General features: G+C 35.4%; 1 long non-coding RNA gene across 2 annotated transcripts in view; it reads right to left on the bottom strand.

The window, feature by feature from the left end:
- Window positions 1-6,558, bottom strand: part of LOC111087010 — a 38,808-nt gene extending 32,250 nt beyond the window's left edge. For both annotated transcript variants that reach the window (XR_002611736.1, XR_002611735.1), the window contains exons 1-2: window positions 6,254-6,558; window positions 4,177-4,268 (exon numbers count right to left, since the gene is read on the bottom strand). This is a non-coding gene — a long non-coding RNA (uncharacterized LOC111087010). The remainder of the gene's footprint in view (window positions 1-4,176; window positions 4,269-6,253) is intronic.
- Window positions 6,559-10,362: the final 3,804 nt, after the last annotated feature.

Genomic DNA, 10,362 nt, shown 5'->3' with positions numbered 1-10,362 from the left:
ACCATGAGGGTTAGAAAATAAGGAACGTGGGAATAATAATACAAAATGTCGACCATGGGCATCCTCAGTCCTGGAGAAAAGAAGTGATTGAGGTGGGACAGATCAATCACACAACTTCAATCTGCATTGAGAATACACAATTTAATGGAGAAACTCTTAGATGTGGGACAGGTAAATGACAGGAAGGTGCTGAATATGAAACATGGATAAATAATGCAATGACCAAACAGACAAACGAGCAACCAAAAAAGAAAGAAAAGAATGTATCAATATATACCCTACGTTATGCTAAAAAATGGACCAGTGGAGGAAAAGAGCCATCCGTAAGTCCCTATTAGAAATGGAAGGGAAACATATTTGGTAAAAGAGAGTGTCCAACCTCAGAAGATCCCAAAAGCAAAGAAGCCACATTTATAGGGAAAGAGCCAAAGATAACAACTGCCCCAACATGAAGGTAAGGAGAAGGAAGGTATCCTACGAAATAGATGGAACGCCTCAGAAAAGAGGTGTATGACAGCCAATACCAGTAGGAGAGGCGATAGGGGAAGATGAAGGCTGGAAAACTTGGTTAGGGAGAAAGGGATAGGATTGACAGATTTTGTGCCCCATACAGGCAACAGAGATTTGAAGGGAAGAGAAGCAAGAAAAAACAATCTGCCTGATGGTAAGCTAAAGCAAAATGAACCAAAGCCCATGGAGGGCAAGGCATGCCAACACAATCTCTCAAAAGAGAGACAAAAAAAGGCCCAGCATGAACCATCGTATCTGGAAAAAGAGGGGGGGGAAAAAAGCAACAGTGAAACATGTATAAAACTGGCAGAGTGAGGCCTAGCAGACTCTGCAGTAGGGGCCTGGGAAGGCCAATACAGAATCAGGTGAAGGAAAATTGTTAAAACAGACGTCACCCCAAATGTGTTTGACAGTTTGAAGAGGAAGGTAAGCAATAGCGGAAGAAGGTTAGGCAGATCCCGAACACAGGGGTTCTCAAAAATGAAATTAATTGTAAAAAGTATAAAATATATTTAATTACAAAAATAAAAGAGTCATTATATTGTAAAATTAAGTATGTGTATATTTACAATAAAATTTAGTAAATGGTATTTATTGAAGAAATAATTTCTTTAACCTAATGAACGATTTACCAGTAAGATGAATGACATATAAGCCTAAAATTACAAAGACACATGTTAAGCCTAAACTAATATTGTAGTACAAAAGGATATCATTAAGTGTTAATATAAAAACCCTAACCTTACAAGAAGTAGATACAAATCTTACTAAATGCATGTTATTGAAACCAAATAACTACAAATAATAGTATTAATATCAAAATATTTAATAAGCTGTAACAGTATAACAGCTTATCTATCCAAAGTTGGCAGACCCAAATGTGTGGCCACCAAACTTGAGGCCCGACAAAAGTCACCTCATATGATGATCAATCTCCAAATGTATAAAAGCTGACAATTCCTCAGTCGAGTACTGCCACCTGAAGACTAGGTAATTATGCTGGAAGTAAATGATAACATTTTCGTAGAGGAAACATAAGCTTCGGTGAAAACCAAAAAAAAAGTGAAGTACAATAAAGATAAGTTATCACTTAAAACAGGTAAAGTGAAGTAGAAAAAAATAGAAAGTACCTCCACTTCAGATGAAATTAAAAAAAAAAGCCCAAACAAAAAGTGTCTTGACAATAGCCCTGCCAAACAAGAAGTGATAGTTCAGTAGAATCAAATAATTGTTTGTTTGTTTTGGCTTTCGCGCAAAGCTACACGAGGGCTATCTGCACTAGCCGTCCCTAATTTAGCAGTGTAAGACTAGAGGGAGGGCAGCTAGTCATCACCACCCACTGTCAACACTTGGGCTACTCTATTATCAATGAATAGTGGGATTAACCATCACATTATAATGCCCCCACAGCTGAAAGAGCGAGCATGTTTGGTGGGATGGGGTTTCGAACCCACGACCCTCAGATTGCCAGTAGAGTGTCCTAACCACCTGGTCCGAATCGAATAAAGGCAATCTCATGTGTCAGGAGGGTGTGTCGCACTATTATTGATGGAGGGTTGTCCCATGATGATTTGCATGCAAGATGCAGTTGAACCATGCTAATTTTGGGATACATGGGAGCTCAAGGCTTGTGGCATGCAAAAAAGGTTTTGCATATAGAGGGGCAGCATTGAACGATAATAGCTATTTATGTGAGATGAGGTAATGTATCATATTGGAAACACAATATTTTTGAAGTATTACATCATTCAAAGATCTCCTAGTAGAACCAGCTAAATAAAGCATAGATAAAAACAACAGGTAAACTTGATTTCAGTGATCTTTGTCCTCTCACAGCACTGATCGGTTATGAAATTTAGCCAACATCAGATTGGCCAGCAAAAGATATTAGTGTCAATCCTTTCAACCTGTATGCTTTATGTTACTGCAGTATTCTCTTGGACAGAATATACATTACCTACCATACAGAACAAAGAAGTAAACAAACCAGAATAAGGTAATCATAATGACTTTCTGGATCACACATTGCAGCCATTACAGCATGGAAACTAAATAATGAGAAATTTTAAACATTTCTATATAACTAATGCAGGTAGAAAACATTTAATATACCTGCATATCACACAAGTACATTAAATAATGCTTCTCAAAACTCATTTTTTATATTTTGGACAAATTACTAGGCCTGTCCTGGTCTTTCTAAGTAAATGGAACATACTCAACTCTATCAGTCCTTATTAGAATCTTTATATAATCAACAAATTCAGAAATAATAATGTCCACTAGGATGTAACTCCAATTACTGAAATTAATTATGAATAGTAAACTTTAAAACAGACCCATGATGGACCCCACTAGTAACCAGAAGTCATGTTAGGGCTTTAAATGGTATGTACTATGAATGAATGACAAAAAAATTGCAATTGGGTCACTCAATGGTAACTAACAAGACAATAAAAACTATGTACACAGGATGCCAATTCAGTCTGATTCAGACAGCCTACATATGACCTGTTACATATTAAAATATCAAATAGCCTGAAGCTGAGTTAACTGATAATTTAAATTTAGTAGTTAACTTGTACTTTGGATTTAGTAGTTAAATTAAAGCACATATATATTCAGTTTACGATATTTGCCAACAAGATTAATACACACCCTTTTCTTTTTTAACACAAATACATTTTAATATACACACAAAAATACAATTTAAAATAACAATTATTACAAATAGTTATTACCAACAATGATTTATAAACAGAAGTTTCAAAAATTTACAAACATAATATATTAAATTTTCTTTCTAGACTGGAACCTCCTTGATATCTTATCGGGGTTCACAATGAGTGAGTTAATTTCAAGTTGATGTAGATACGAATTGCCGGGAAGCTAGCTAGTTTTGTCCTTTGCCACACACGCTAAATTTTGGTGTGTTGAAGTTAGGTAATGTTTTTGTATAAATACTAATGTCCGATGAGAATCCACTGCAGTTAAATAATTTGTAATGTTCAAACTTTGTAAAGGTTCCTGGTTAAATATCTGAAGTTTTCTGATTGATAAACGTTATAAAAATCACAGTTATAGCTTTTGAAGTTTATAGCACACTGATTATAGCAAACTACTAATAGACACTCTCCTTGGCATGTGTTGTATTTATAGGTGTGGGAAGGTTTCTAGAAAATTCAGATTACATAACAACACTGAGCTACATTTAAACATTTTCGCATATAGATATATTGTTGATTCTTACTCTCGAGAATCTTTGGAGAATAGGCGGGAGTTTCGCAATACATATCCAACACTAGCTACGCATGTTTCAAAATATAAACCCAATCCAAACAAACACTAATATTCACACAAATATATAATAACAAATTTGTTACAGACCTCACCAATACTCAGCTGCCATAAGATGTGTGAAAAACAGAGAATGCAACGGGCTTCAATTATCAGATTTTTTTTTCATGGAAAGTGTAAGAGCTCCTGCCATTATGTAAAGCCAAAACATGTATTTAAAAAAATGTACATTGTTTGGTATGCCAATTTTTGTGTAATATATGCAGAATTTTGTGTTAACGTGACCACTGGTTCATTAGATGCTGGATGCTACTTTAGTATTTTATATTATGTTTTTTCTAACAGTATTTTTTTCATGGAAGAACTCACCAGAATCACTTTAACTGCAATCTTTTTGAGTCTCTCTTTGCCTTAGTTGTTTTGAAATAACTTTGAAGTCATTTCTACCACTTTTGAATGATCTAGAAGTGAGATAAGTATAACATGTCATATGACCATATATTCCATTGTCCATTCTCTGCTCATTGACTAGTAACAAAATACGACTGTACTAATCTTAAGTTAATAAAATACAATGCAAAAAAATATTTTTAAATTTACTGACTACTTTCGCCTACTTTAGAGGTATCATCTGAATGATGGTGGGAACAAAGTCATGGTATATATATATATAAATGTGTTAAAAATCCTCCTAGTGCAAATAAAGCTAAAACATATAAATATATAATACATATTCATACATTTATTACCTTTTCATGCTATCAGTTCTGTTCCTATTGTTATTTGATAAAAGGGCCAGAAAATGCAGGAAATATTGTATCTGATAGTCTTCAATTTCAAAATTTTTTGAGGGAGCATATCCTTAGATCCTCAAGGAGGACCATTCCTTTAGGCAAACTGTAAAGTCTTTGGCACAAGCACCACTACACACTAATAGAATTACCTGTCTACTTTAGTAGTACCATACACGTATTATTTACAGGTTACATTTTCTCACTCACAAAAATAGCCTTTATCAACACCCTTTTCTTTGCTCCATAGATACTATTTTATATTCATTTCTTAAATGTTACAACACTTCCAAAAATATAATTTTTATACATGCATTCATTTTATTTTGTTTTTAAAATTTGGTCAAAGACTACTTGAAATTTAAGACATATGACATCAACAATGGTACCTTCATTTAATAAAATGCAACGTCTTAAAAAAAGATTCCTTTTTCTAGAACCATGATAACTATATATATATATATACTTTTCTAAACAATACCTAAAATTATAATCATAAGGTATTTTCCAGTAACAAGACTTTTTCGACAGTGACAAGACACTTATTCTATGCTAAGCTTCTTCAAAATTTTAGGGTAAGTTTCTTTAAAACTGGCATTTATTTTCAAGAAATTTTCTACATTTTTATATGACATAATGTTATTTAATATAACTTGAACTTTAAAAAAATTCTTGATTTTTTTTAGAAGTTACTATAATTATAAAAGCTCTTCATGTCAAAATTAATGTTTTGAGCCAAGATAATTTAATAATACCTATGAGCCTGGAGAACAGTTTTTTCTTAACTATATCTTTTTTAACTTTGATAAACAGAGATATAAAAGGCAAAAATATTTGAAAGTGGAGAAGCCCAAAGCTTATTTAACCAGTGAAGCAAGAGAACATACACCACAAGGTGCACCCATTATGGCTAGGGTCAAGCTAGGACTTGCCTTAGGTCCTGAAAGCTCTTGAGTTCGGGATTAATTGTATACATTCTCCTGCTTTTGATGAGAGTAATTTTCTTAATTCTGATGCACTTTCACCAAGACAGATTGAAAAGTGCCACTGGTCTACTTGAAGATTTAATATTATTGAAATCTAGGTATTTTTTGTTGTTAATCTCCTTATTCATCTATTTTGAAAATGACATTTGTTAAACCATAATTTCAGCTACATTCACTAACAAAAACCTCTTTGGCTTCATGAAAATAATTTTCATTTAAATAACTCACACATTTAAAAATGTTTGGAGACTACCTTTCCTTACATTAGGACCATGACTCTCAGTATATAAGGAAAGGTTTCTGTAAAAACTGTTTTGCTTGTTAATACTTCAGTACTCTTGCACATGTACATTTCTAATTACATCCTCCTCTATATTAAAATGTTGTTTCTAAAGTACATGACAACTTGAAATAAACAATAACTATATGGTTGCGTAACAATAAATATGATATGCTTTTATTAATATTGTGGAATTCTCAAGAGAAATGATTTCCACACAAGTATTAGATAGGTCTGTTTAATAACAGCAGGATGGAAAAGATACTCAGAATAAGCTGAACCTGAAAACTTAACTGAGTTTAAGATGCCTGAGAATAAATAGATTGAACATGTTTGAATAAAAATGAAAACATTTTTTATATAGATACAGTAAAAAATAGTGTGCATACCTGTATACACAAGTGAAAAACTGCTTCTATTGGATCAGTAATTAGATCACCAGCTTTCATCCCTCAAGATAAATCTCCACAAACCAATCACAATGAAAACCAAATAAACTCTGTAGAACCAAGGTTCCATACTGATACAGAAAATAGTATTTTCTCTGTGTTTATGACAGTGCCACCTGGTCATTCTCTAACAGTATTTGTTGACTGTGGCATACATATATCATCAACTTGGCCAGTAAAGGATGGTGTAGTTGCTGACCCTTTCAACACTGATGTACCACAACATCTCAGGCAGAGTAGATACTATGTGCTTTAAAAAACAAGACAACATCAACAGTTTTCTAGACCATGTGTTTACAACAAAAATACATAACAAGTAATTAAACAAAAATTTTTATAATTCCTATATTAATAAAAGCATGTTGAAAACAGTATATGCCTATATATTGTAATATTCCATGTAAAAATGTTTTGGTTTACTTGAATAATTGAGTACAAAATAATTAAAACTGACCAAGGTAGGCCCTTATGTTATAGTAACATCTGCAAATCAGCTCTTATTTTAATTAAAAGTGTCACGTTTGATTCCTACTTCTGCCAAACATGCTTGCTCTGTCTTTCTTATGGTAAGAAAGGTTATCAGCCACTGTTGCTAATTTTGAATTGTTGACTACAGGGAAGACTCCTTAAGTGTGGGATGATGTGACGAGGAGAATATGTTATCGGAAATACATTTTCAAATAAGGAATATGCTAACTTCTGAGACAATACCTCACCTCTTCACACAGAATAGTCAGAATCCCATATTGAAATGGTGAAGGAGCCAGTGCAAACATTAAACCAATACGAGCTCCATTCCAAAACTGCATGAAAGGAAAGCCCATGAAGTGTAACACCCATTGGCAGGGACTCCATAGAAGGAAGAGGAGGAAAGACAAGAGTCCCAAGTGTCACATTGATGGGTAGAACTTTACTGTGTGAGTCTCACTTTGACTCAACGGGATAGACAGAGATGGGGGTGATGAACCATCCTACTGCAGGAGGAAGACATACTAGCTGTTTGAAGGGTGACCTGCAGTACATAGACAATGGCATCACGGCCTTACTTCCCATCATATTGTGCTGTATACAGTCAGTGAAGAACTTTCCAAGGTCCACCAACTAAGCGATTATGAACTGTTAAGCAGCAAGGATCTACCATGTTTCACTTGAATAAGGGGTTGACCTGAATCCTCATTAGGTGCCTGACAAAAAGGTCTTTTACTGAAGACATTGCAATGGGTGACTACGAAACACTATTTTGAAAAACCAGAAAGCAATAGCCAAAACAGTGGGCAGTCACTTTCTTGGTGCCAACTTTTCCCCTGATAGTCAATGGAATAGTTTGGACTTGATTGGGCAATGGAGTAAAACCACTCCACCTTGACAGTGAGCACTGATTGATAGAGCCACTGGAGTGTTTTCTGTTACACCTGGCCCAATGAGGATTTGGGAAAATAAGCATAGCATGACAGGCAACATCAGTCACCTGGTGGGATCATATAAAAGGGAAGAGGGTGATAAAAAGGAAAATGTACTTACCCTCTTCAAAGGCAGCATGTATATTGAAAGATAGTGATTAGAGGGAGTCAAAATCTTGCAGGAAATGAAACAGCTAAATGATGAAAATAATGGGCAATGAACATGAGCAGATTTATCTGCATGAATGATTTCATCCAAGGTTGGGAGAAAATGTGAACCAAAAGAGTTAGAAAGGTGACACATTTGATGCAACAAAATATACAAAAATCTGCAAGCATCAATAAATAGGGAAGAATACACCAACTGAAGGAGCTGGCAGACCCATTCGGTAAGGAGAGAAGGCGAAAGATTTCTGGTTGAAGAGGGATCCCAAGGTAGAAATAAATAATGAGAGGAATTCTGAAAAGCAGATGTTCATGCCATATAACACTCCACAGCCCAAACTAGACACAGAAGATGATCCAGCTTTAAAACGAGCATAGAGGTGAGAGATGTGAGAGAATGATCACCTGCCCAAGCAGCCAATGTCTTAGAAAGAAAAGTTTGGTCTGGGTAGAGAAGTAGATAAGAATAATAGAATGTCAGGAAGTATCAAAGGCATATATATTCAAACAAGAACAACCACAGGCAAGAAGAAAAGGAAGTATGTCTTCAGAGAAAGATGGTATAAAGAATAGGAGAGGAGAAACAGGAACATGCCCAATGAACTGCAAGAAGTTTGTGCATGTCGATGTAGCATGAGTGTTCTTCTAGAGCCCACACACACACACACACACCCAATGTCATGTTGTTGTTCAGAGACATGCCCCAGCCCAACACAGAAGCATCTGGAAAAAGATAGAGACCTGGTTGGGGTGGCAAGGGGATTTCCATAATGATATTGGCACAGACAAGCCACCAAAACAAATCCTCATGAAGAGGAGAGGTGCACTTTCAAGGACAGCAGATCCAAAGAAAGGTTCAGCTGGTCTCACAATGTCCACTGTAGAAAGTGCATGTGTGTACAGCCAAAAGTGTAAAAAACCTTGCATGCAGGGTATAAATGAAAAACACAAATCTTGGTAACCTGATATTCTATTGCTTGTATGTGAAGAGACAAAAACTGAGCCTGACTAAGATGAGAGTGGAAAAGCATGCCCAGATGTACCAAATATTGAGTAGGCATGAGAAAATACTTGGAATACTTGACTAGTCAGCCCAGCTGAACAGACTCCTGAAGAAAAACAGAGGTGTGAGAGAAGTCCTCTCAAAAAGGGGTGAGGAGAAGCCAATCATCCACGTAATAATGGAACCTCAGCCGCAACCAAAGAGTATGGTAGGCAGTTACCCCCATGACTTGACTGATGATGTAAAGAACAGACACAATGCCAAAGAAAAGAGCACAGAGCTGGAAGAAACTATCTGGAGGATGGGGCAATTGTAATGTACTAAAGTGTTCAACATGTCAACCTTGGTCATTTACAGATTGGGTGAAAAAAACCTTCATTTGGGACTGTGGGGCAACTAGAAACTGGTTGAGAGATAATAGGTCATACCAAAGACTGGGAATCATGGAACAGAAATGAAGAATGGCTGTAAGTCAGAACAAAAACAGTCAAGTAGGCAAGAAGGATGAAGCATCCAAGTATGGGTCCTCAGTCGTTCAAGAAACGAGTCCAGAGAAGGAAGGTAGGCAAAGTAATCTTGGGTATGGCTTCATGGGGAGCAATTGAAAGACACACCTGTGAAATCATGTCAAGTAAGAAATTAGAATGGTGAGAATTTTCCTCCACTGATAAAGCACTACCTAGAGTAAACCCTGGTGGGGGAAAGAGCTGGTCAAAATCATCATCATGGTCATGTTCAAACAGAGAAGAAGGAACATCAGCCAAATGGACAGATTTGCAAGAGGAAACCCACAACTCAATAAACAATGGCTGTCACATCCTCCACAGACATCGAGGCTGCAGTAGCCACAGGTCCTGTATTAGTAACATTGTCACCATCACAGGACAAAGTAGAAGTTACCATCATTTATGAATTCAAAATGGGTAAGCAGAAGACAATTTTTCTTGTTCTATGTGAAAGAAAGAGTTAAACTTTATGAAATTTAAGTTTTGTATACTATCTCAAATCTCACATAATTAATTAATAAATTCAAAACATGGATGTTCAAGATAATACCAAAGAAAAGTATGAAGTCAAATTTATCAAGCTTTCCCTCAAATAAAAGTTCTGTATCCACCACATCTTAAGGCAACTCGTTCCAGAGGCCAACCACGCTGTTAGAAAAATAAAACTGTCTTAGCTGAAGATGACTTCTTCCCTGCCAAAATTTATGTTTCCTCTAGTCTTACCATTCTCATCATTAAATTTGAAAAAAATATGTATCAACACAATCAATTCTCTTAACAATCTTAATCCTTTCGAGACGGGTCACGGATGAAAGGCCATGTCGTCTCATTTGTTGACTCTCATTAAAAATTTTATTTAACTACTATTTCATGCATTTATGTCAATAAGTTTGGTATCAAACAGTAAATCATAATTCAAATTTTAGTACTATATATTACTCAATTTCTTAATTTAAAAGCAAGTATTATAAAAAC

This window comes from Limulus polyphemus, unplaced genomic scaffold (assembly GCF_000517525.1).
Source record: "Limulus polyphemus unplaced genomic scaffold, Limulus_polyphemus-2.1.2 Scaffold1635, whole genome shotgun sequence".
In the NCBI taxonomy this organism is placed as follows: domain Eukaryota; kingdom Metazoa; phylum Arthropoda; class Merostomata; order Xiphosura; family Limulidae; genus Limulus; species Limulus polyphemus.
This window is presented reverse-complemented; position numbering and strand designations above follow the sequence as displayed.